The sequence below is a fragment of the Coregonus clupeaformis genome, unplaced genomic scaffold (assembly GCF_020615455.1).
Source record: "Coregonus clupeaformis isolate EN_2021a unplaced genomic scaffold, ASM2061545v1 scaf0228, whole genome shotgun sequence".
Lineage (NCBI taxonomy): Eukaryota > Metazoa > Chordata > Actinopteri > Salmoniformes > Salmonidae > Coregonus > Coregonus clupeaformis.
The window spans coordinates 357,501-367,738 of NW_025533683.1; the positions used below are offsets into that span (position 1 = coordinate 357,501).

General features: G+C 43.7%; 1 protein-coding gene across 2 annotated transcripts in view; it reads right to left on the bottom strand.

Moving 5' to 3' along the window:
• The window catches only part of LOC121558178 (oxysterol-binding protein-related protein 3), a 90,221-nt gene extending 80,889 nt beyond the window's left edge, over positions 1-9,332 (bottom strand). For both annotated transcript variants that reach the window (XM_045214273.1, XM_041871668.2), the window contains exon 1: positions 9,132-9,332. The gene's annotated coding sequence lies outside the window, so the exon portion shown is untranslated. The remainder of the gene's footprint in view (positions 1-9,131) is intronic.
• Between the last annotated feature and the right edge of the window lie 906 nt (positions 9,333-10,238).

Below are 10,238 nucleotides of genomic sequence, written 5' to 3' on the forward strand. Positions count from 1 at the left end.
ACACACTGTAGTTGGAGAAAACGTGGGAAGTTATGCTGCTTTAAAAGTTGATCAACTTGTTATCCCACTGAAAAGACAAGCAGGAGAATATGCCTTTTGAAAGATTTTGGTCAGATTTTCACTCTTCCTGGAGAGTTTTTATTTTGTTGTTCATACCAGTTTTTAATTAAGGCACATGAAAGTTCACATGTTCAAGAAGGCCTTTCTGCAACAAACAAACAAACAAAAACAAAAACAAAAAAAGTATATTTAAAACAAAACAAAAAAAATTACGGCCCTACTGTGAAGTAGGAAGCAGCGTCAAACGCCTCAGATCCGGTAACCGGTCACGTTGTGTTGTGTTGTGTTGTGTTGTGTTGGGTTGAGCTGTGCTGAGCTGAGGTGTGGTGTTGTGTTCCACTTATGACTAAGCAGGTGCTCTCAGAAATGGGCCTCCACAACTCTCATTGAGTTTGACTACAGTCCTTGCGTGTCATTCTGAGTTGTTAATAGCCTAAATAAATAAAAACCTTCCAGAATGTAAGATTAGGACTTAGGGATTCTGCAGCTGTAGCTTTCTGACTTTCATTTCCACTAAGAAGGTAAAAGGATATTGGTCAATCTGTTGAACCATGACAGGCAGGGGACGGAGACACTGAGGCATCACAAATGGCATCCTATTTCCTACATAATGCACTGCTTTTGACCAGAGCGCTATGGGACCTGGTCAAAAGTAGTGCACTATAAAGGGAACAGGGTGCCATGTGGGACACAGATCCTGCCTCTGGCCTCTGGATCCTGGCATGAGAAACTGGCATCATCAGGCAGTCAGTCAGTCACTGTCCTGCCCTGCCTGAGGCCCTTCTGTCTGTTAACAGCCCTGTTACTGCTGCTGCTCAGTGCTCAGTCACACAGAGGGAAATGAACGGTGGCTGGATGGCTCACACATCAACACAAATACCCAGAGACACTCACAGCATAGTCTCCGTCCATCCTGACCCTGAACCACCCTTCAAGATAACTTGCATGCTGGATGTATTGTCACAATGGCAGTTTCTGCACCCTCAAACCCTAATAACCTACTTTTGTTTGACTGATCTACATTGGTCATTTGATTAGCTATTGTCCTCTTTAAATCCCTTTAAGAGTACAATAGTAGTTACAAATCCACTTAGTTTCAAGTATTCCTTTTCAAGTGTAAACGTGTTCTAAACGATCACAGAACTAGGACGGAAGAGCATAGAATTGAAGTAAAGTGGAGCAGTGGAAATCATCTGTAATGCTACCAAATCCCCCCTAAGTACTGTAAGTAAGCAGTGATAAATGTAGTATAAATAGAATCCATTTCCTTTTCCAATTCCGTTTCTGGACAGTTAGTTATTTACATAGCCTGACTGACTCAGTATAGTATTTCCCACATCTTAAAGCTGCAATATGTAACTTGTTGGGCGACCTGACCAAATTCACATAGAAATGTGTGTTATAGATCTGTCATTCTCATTGAAAGCAAGTCTAAGAAGCGGTATATCTGTTCTACGTGAGCTATTTCTATGCTTCCCGTTCTTAACTTTTAGTTTTTTGCGTCTTTTACTTTCGGTTTTGTACAACAGTTTGTTATTGAAAATATATTTCACAGTGGTTTAGATGGTACAATGATTTTCTATGCCATACATTGCTTGTTTTGTCACATAAACTGAAATTAGGCAAACTATAATAATTTTAGCAACCAGGAAATGCCATTGCGATTTCTGCATATTGCACCTCAGTCAAGCGTCAAGCCTTAGGGCTAACAGAAACTAACTGGCACTTTTCTGCAGTAGAATATTTAAATGTTGTGACAATGGGAACTCTGTGAATCCGAAAGTCGGTGCTAACCCTACTCTGGAGCAGTTCCTTTGGCTAACGGTGGTGTTATCCCACTTTAGCACGTGCAAGGTGAACAGTCGCTTAGCCCTGGGCTAAGATCTCTTTTAGCTCCGGGCTAAGTGTAAGAAAGCAAAGAAATTGAAAATCTCATTGGGATGCAGATGTTCTTTTTGAAGGCAGCGTTCTATTTGCAGCAGTTGTATTGCTGTTTCAGGTAGTGATCAGATCCCAGCACTATGAAGCAGCCTGCTGTGGCGTTTCTCTTCCTAGAACCACCGTCATTCTTTTCTCTCCATTTCCATCACTTTATCATCCCCTCCAAAGCCCAGGGGCTGCGTCTCAAATGGCTCCCATCTACCTATTTAGTGCATTACTTTTTTTTATACCCATAGGGCTCTGGTCAAAAGTAGTGCACTATATTGTCAGAGCAGCTTACAGATCACTGCACCTGTACACAGCCCATCTGAAATTAGCCCGCCCAACTACCTCATCCCCATATTGTTATTTATTTTGCTCATTTGCACCCCAGTATCTCTATTTGCACATCATCTCTTGCACATCTATCATTCCAGTGTTAATCCTAAATTGTAATTATTTTGCACTATGGCCTTTTATTGCCTTACCTCCATAACTTGCTACATTTGCACACACTGTATATATATTTTCTGTTGTATTTTTGACTTTATGTTTTGTTTACCCCATATGTAACTCTGTGTTGTTGTTTTTATCGCACTGCTTTGCTTTATCTTGGCCAGGTCGCAGTTGTAAATGAGAACTTGTTCTCAACTGGCTTACATGGTTAAATGAAGGTGAAATAAAAAATATAGGGAACAGTGTGCCCAAGACCTCACTCTGATGCAGATAACAAGACGCAGAACTGAAGAAGCTTCCTTCTAGCAGCGTTCTGAGTGACTCATTTACATAATCTACTGCGCTGGCTGGAGATACTGGGAGGGAGTGGTCGCTTCACTTAGCCTACAGCTTAATAACAATCCTACCGCCTGAGGGATCACACAGTTCAAATATCGAAGAATCTGAGTGAAAATACTGATATTTTCACAGAGCTAGAAGAAGTAAATGTGAAAATCGCCCCTTCTGTAATTCCAACTCTGCTTAATACAAATACTGTATGGCTGATTCAGTTCCAGGTGGCCATGCAGGGTCTGCTCACTGCAAAGCTTTTCAAAAACCATCTACAATACAACAGAGGTTGTGAGACACACTTTTCATTAAAGTTTCAATATGGTTTTATAATGGTAAAGTCCTAGAGGTGAACTTATGTAGCCTTTTTAAAGTACTAAAAACTCTACATTATTGAACAACTTGAGAGCTGGAATCTTTTAATGTCTTTTAATAATTCAGAAGATACTAGTCGTGGAAAACAGGGGCCAATTGTGCGCCGCCCTATGGGACTCCCAAACACGGCCAGCTGTGATACAGCCCAGGATCCAACCCGGGTCTGTAGTGACGCCTCCAGCACTGTGATGCAGTGCCTTAGAACACTGCGCTACTCGGGAGGCCCATAGTGCACTATATAGGGCAGGGTGGACATAACAGACTGTAAAGCTCCACGTGATTTTAATTTTGGAAATCTGTTACCAAGTATTCCCAAGCATAATAGAAAGACGTGATCGCATAGAAATGTAAGCAAGATTTGAAATTCTACTTTTTTTGTCAAACATTATATCTGTTTAAGCTTTTTGCGGTCAATTTGTAATCTACAAATTATTTGTTATTATCTTCCGACCCCCTGACCATCCGGTCAATAAATAAATATACAGTAGTTGATGATCCCTAATATAGGGAATAGGGTGTCATTTAGGACAACAACCTTTCACTCCACAGAGGAGAGGAGAGGAGAGGAGAGGAGAGGAGAGGAGAGGAGAGGAGAGGAGAGGAGAGGAGAGGAGAGGAGAGGGAGAGGAGAGGAGAGGGAGAGGAGAGGAGAGGAGAGGAGAGGGACGGGGGAGGGGAGGGAGGGGAGAGGAGAGGAGAGGAGAGGAGAGGAGAGGGAGAGGAGAGGAGAGGAGAGGAGAGGAGAGGAGAGGAGAGGAGAGGAGAGGAGAGGAGAGGAGAGGAGAGGAGAGGAGCCTGTCACTCCACAGAGTAGAGGAGAGGAGAGCAGCCTGTCACTCCATAGAGTTCAGGAGAGGAGAGCAGCCTGTCACTCCACAGAGTAGAGGAGAGGAGAGCAGCCTGTCACTCCACAGAGTTCAGGAGAGGAGAGCAGCCTGTCACTCCATAGAGTAGAAGAGAGGAGAGCAGCCTGTCACTCCACAGAGTAGAGGAGAGCAGCCTGTCACTCCATAGAGTAGAAGAGAGGAGAGCAGCCTGTCACTCCACAGAGTAGAGGAGAGGAGAGCAGCCTGTCACTCCACAGAGTAGAGGAGAATTGAGCAGCCTGTCACTCCACAAAGTTCAGGAGAGGAGAGCAGCCTGTCACTCCATAGAGTTCAGGAGAGGAGAGCAGCCTGTCACTCCACAGAGTAGAGGAGAGGAGAGCAGCCTGTCACTCCACAGAGTAGAGGAGAGGAGAGCAGCCTGTCACTCCACAGAGTAGAGGAGAGGAGAGAAGCCTGTCACTCCACAGAGTTCAGGAGAGGAGAGCAGCCTGTCACTCCATAGAGTTCAGGAGAGGAGAGCAGCCTGTCACTCCACAGAGTAGAGGAGAGGAGAGCAGCCTGTCACTCCACAGAGTAGAGGAGAGGAGAGCAGCCTGTCACTCCATAGAGTTCAGGAGAGGAGAGCAGCCTGTCACTCCACAGAGTAGAGGAGAGGAGAGCAGCCTGTCACTCCACAGAGTAGAGGAGAGGAGCGCAGCCTGTCACTCCACAGAGTTCAGGAGAGGAGAGCAGCCTGTCACTCCACAGAGTAGAGGAGAGGAGAGCAGCCTGTCACTCCACAGAGTAGAGGAGAGGAGAGCAGCCTGTCACTCCACAGAGTAGAGGAGAGGAGAGCAAGTGATACCACCACCACAATGTGACTGATAAGCTTGGACTGAGCCATGAGGCAAGAGGAAGAATTACTGGATGTTTATGTGATCGCTCATATGAATCCTAATGAGTAGAAATATGATTATGACTCCCTCACTAACAGTGGAGGCTGCTGAGGGGAGGACGGCTCATAATAATGGCTGGAACAGAGTCAATGGAATGGTATCACCACATGGAAACCATGTGTTTGGTGTATTTGATACCATTCCACCTATTCCGCTCCAGCCATTCCAACGAGCCTGTCCTCCCCAATTAAGGTGCCACCAACCTCCTGTGCTCACTTATCACATTGGTGTAGGCCTAAATCTCCATTCATTAATCACAAAATGAATTGAGTCACGATAACAGATTTCACAGATCAGAACTTCAACAGATCAGAGTAGCAGCGGTAAGTTACACCCACGCATCCCTCCCTAGCGAGACTGCTATCCACCACCCTGAAACCACACTCACCTGTACGCTTGAGTCCCAAATGGCACCCTGTTCCTTATATAGTGCACTACTTTTGACGAGGGCCCACAGGTCTCTGGTCAAATGTAGTGCACTAGGTAGGGTATAGGGTTCCCTTTGGGACGCGATCTACATTTCTGACCGCCATGAACCCACCCTCACAGAAGAAGGCAACACCTGCCACTGTGCATTACGGTATTATTGTCAACAGCTGCTCTGCTCATCCACCTGCCTACACATCGGCCACCTACATTCACAAATATCCTTTCTGTCTCTTCAAATACGCAGCATGGACACTAGAGTCGTGCTAAGCTTGTCACAAACAGTTTTTTATTTTACCTTTTTTAAACCAGGAATAGACCCTTGAGGTTACAAACCTCTTTTATGAGGGGGACCTGGAGTTAACCTGGGGTTATAGCTCTAATAGTAATTGGTTACAGCTACTAAATATAGGTCTGAAGAGACTCACACTGAAAGTGGATCCACATCACTAAAATGACACATATTACCCACACGGCCACATTGCCATGGCTGACACCTAATTCACACATCAGTGTCCATGGTAACTAGGCTAACTATGACTGTACCATTGTCTGATTCATCTCTGTGGCTGATATCCTGAGGTATGGCTGAGGCTGCCTCCCAAATGGCACTCTATTTCCTACATAGTGCACTACTTTTGGCAAGGGCCCATAGGACTCTGGTCAAAAGTAGTGCACTATGTAGGGAATAGGGTGCCGTTTTAGCCTCAAATTGGGTTGCAGGAAACGTCTGTTGAACAGAGGGCAATGCAACACGATGCAGACGCACAATAGAGTGAGTAGGTGACCTGGAAAACTGCAGTAGTCATCCAGCCTCCAGCGGTTAAAGCTGCTGTGAGGCTGCTGCTGCAGGTAGGGGATGGAAATGAGGGGTTAAGAAGACAAATGCACCCTATTCCCTATACATTGCACTACCTTTGAGCATAGTCCTATAGGACTATGCACAAAAAAAGGAATGGGGTGCCGTTTGGGACACACAAGAGAAAGAGACCCTCTACTGTGCCTCACACAACATATCCATATAATATGGAATTATGTTGCCATTATTGCATATTATACAGTACATGACCAAAAGTATGTGGACACCTGCTCGTCGAACATCTCATTCCAAAATCATGGGCATTAATATGGAGTTGGTCCCCCCTTTGCTGCTAAAACAGCCTCCACTCTTCTGAGAAGGCGTTCCACTAGATGTTGGAACATTGCTGCCGGGACTTGTTCCAATTCAGCCACAAGAGCATTAGTGAGGTCGGGCACTGTGAGGTCGCAGTCGGGGTTCCAATTCATCCCAAAGGTGTTCGATGGGTTGAGGTCAGGGCTCTGTGCAGGCCAGTCAAGTTCTTCCACACTGATCTCGACAAACCATTTCTGTATGGACCTCGCTTTGTGCACGGGGGCATTGTCATGTTGAAACAGGAAAGGTCCTTCCCCAAACTGTTGCCACAAAGTTGGAAGCACAGAATTGTCTAGAATGTCATTGCATGCTGTAGCATTAAGATTTCCTTCACTGGAACTATGGGGACTAGCCCAAACCATGAAAAACAGCCCCAGACCATTATTCCTTGGCATTGGGCATGGTGATCTTAGGCTTGCGTGCGGCTGCTCGGCCATGGAAACACATTTCATGAAGCTCCCGACGAACAGTTCTTATGCTGACGTTGCTTGCAGAGGCAGTTTGGAAATCAGTAGTGAGTGTTGCAACCGAGGACAGACGATTTTTACGCGGTACGCGCTTCAGCACTCGCCGGTCCCGTTCTGTGAGCTTATGTGGCGTACCATTTCGCGGCTGAGCCGTTGTTGCTGCTAGACGTTTCCACTTCACAATAACAGCACTTACAGTAGACCGGGGCAGCTCTAGCAGGGCAGAAATTTGACGAACTGACTTATTGGAACGGTGGCATCCTATGATGGTGCCATGTTGAAAGTCACTGAGCTCTTCAGTAAGGCCATTCTACTGCCAATGTTTGTCTATGGAGATTGCATGGCTGTGTGCTCGATGTTATTCACCTGTCAGAAACGGGTGTGGCTGAAATAGCCGAATCCACTCATTTGAAGGGGTGTCCACATACTTTTGTATATATGGTGTATAATAATCACAACCTATGGTCTCCATGTCGGCTCAACAGTAATGGAAGACTCTAGCATGTAAAGGACTATGGTGAACTAAAGCTGTTTAGACTGAATATTACAGTGAAGGTGATCTCAAGGACTGAGCTACGTACTCCAATCCCCACTTTTTTTATATCCAGGATATTGTTCACATTCAGTTAAGTCTAGGGCTGCGTCCCAAATGGCACCTGGTCAAAGTCAATCCACTACATAGGGAATAAGGTGCCATTTGGGACGCAGCCCTAGACTTAACTGAATGTGAACAATATCCTGGATATAAAAAAAGTGGGGATTGGAGTACGTAGCTCAGTCCTTGAGGTCACCTTCACTGGGATCTAGAGTGCACACTACACAAAAATGCAAAGCAGGCAAAGAAAGCACACACACGACCTACCTCACAGGTCGTGTAAACACCTACCAACACACAGCACCTGAGAAAAGCTACACTGTTGATGAGACTGAAGTGAACAGTGTTGGAGAGGCTTGCTGGTTAGAATACCTGACTGAGCAGAGAGATTCTGGTAAATGCTTTAACCTCATTATGTGTTGCGGAAATGTACCGGAATGTATATGGTGCAGTGGTCTCTGTGTAGAAAATACGCAATTTACAAAGTTAGAGTCTGATAGTGATATGCCATTCATTTATACTAATGTGTTGTTCTTACAACCACAACCACAAGGTCAAGGTCAATAATTATAATTATATAATAATAATAACACTATTGTCTGAAATGCATACGGGCTGGGGACACACCTCCCTGTAATATCAAATCACATTTTTTGGGTCGCATACACATATTTAGCAGATGTTATTGTGGGTGTAGCGAAATTCTTGGGGCATATTAACACACACACACACACACACACACACACACACTAATAAATTATTCACACTATTCATAAGTTTGCCACTTCCGTGCCTGATTGATTCATTGCTGCTTAGATTCTGTGATGACTGTAATATTGAAGTACACATGTACAGTAATGAAACTAGCATGGAAGATATGGATCATCCACTACATATTAAAAGGATGTTCCAAAGGAGAGGAGTTTCCATGGAAACAATAAAGGATCCATGGGTATTTTGCCTCCTGATAAAAATCTGAAAGTATTAAAAGAGCAACTAGTTGAACAGAGAGTTTGATGAGTTTTGAGTTTTCATATCATCTTTGAGAGAAGTCTCTCCAATCACTGTTTCATACATGATCTGAAATTATCATGAAGGCCTAAAGTTATATTCTATTCTAATCTATTTTATTCGATTACATTTCATTCTACTATATTCACCTGAGCAATAACAGTCTGGTGGTAAGTAGTTATAGAGTAGTCTACTAACAGCATAAGGTCAATTGAATAATGTATGTGCTGCATTTAGTTGGAACAGGAGGATAGCCAACTGCACAACGAAGCCCGGTAGCCTAGAATTAGCCTGGAATTAGGCTATTCACAGAAAGAAAGGTAGGCTGCTGCAAGTGAAACTGTGAAGCGGTGTGCTTTGCTGGAGCATGGGAACAGCACTTGAGTTGGAAGGATTATGCGCAGGTAAAACAAATAGGCTTACTATAAAGTCGTAACAAATCAGTTAAAATACTGTCATATGCCTAAATACTGAATATCGGTCAGGCTACATCAGACGGATTAGCATAAAGTATATAGGCCTACTGACAATACATTACAACAACATGGGACTCACCTTTGCAAAGTTTCTACTGAGATTTCGAATGCCGAGAAATGATGAACGAAAGCAAAATGTGTGCGCTGAACTTAATGTGTTATTACGTAATATAATAAATAGGTATAAATAAATTAAAAACAAAGCTTTAAAATTACAACTTCAACCTACAGTACTAGTAGCTTTCTTCCAGTCTCCAGACTGACACCATCATGAATTGAATGTTTCTGAAGTGCGTGCAGCCGTAGCCAGCCTCCGTCTCCGTTAAGCGGTTTATGGGGGGGGCGGGGCGACGTGTAAATGACAAGAACTGTCTCAAATCAGAACACTGAACCGTAGTGGACGTCTCATGTTCAGAGGCGGGATTGGGTACCGTTGACAGCATCTTTTCCGTGACGTAGCTAGTCATCATGAGAGAGCACCGAATTGTCCCAGGTATTCTTTACAAGTAGGCCTTCATTGTAAATAAGAATTTGTTCTTAACTGACTTGCCTAGTTAAATAAAGGTTCAATGCATTCTGAGGATGGCTTAGGTAAACGCATTGAATATGTCCCAAATGGCACCAAATTCCCTTTCTAGTGCACAACTTTTGACCGGGCCCATAGTGCCCATAGAGCTCTGGTCAAAATTAGTGCACTATATATAGGGAATAAGGTACAATGCCATTTGTCATTTGGGATGTAGGCAGTGGTGTAAAGTACTTAATTAAAAAATACTTTAAAGTACTACTTAAGTAGTTTTCTGGGGTATCTGTACTTTACTATTTATATTTTTGACAACTTTTACTTTTACTTCACTAAATTACTAAAGAAAAGTATGTACTTTTTACTCCATACATTTTCCCTGACACTCAAAAGTATTTGTTACATTTTGACAGGAAAATGGTCCAATTCACACACTTATCAAGAGAACATCCCTGGTCATCCCTACTGCCTCTGATCTGGCGGACTCACTAAACACAAATGCTTCAATTGTAAATTATGTCTGAGTGTTGTAGTGTGCCCCAGGCTATCCATCTGGCTTGCTTAAAATAAGGAATTTGAAATGGTTTATACTTGTACTTTTACTTTTGATACTTAAGTACATTTTAGCAATTCCATTTACTTTTAATACTGAAGTATATTTAA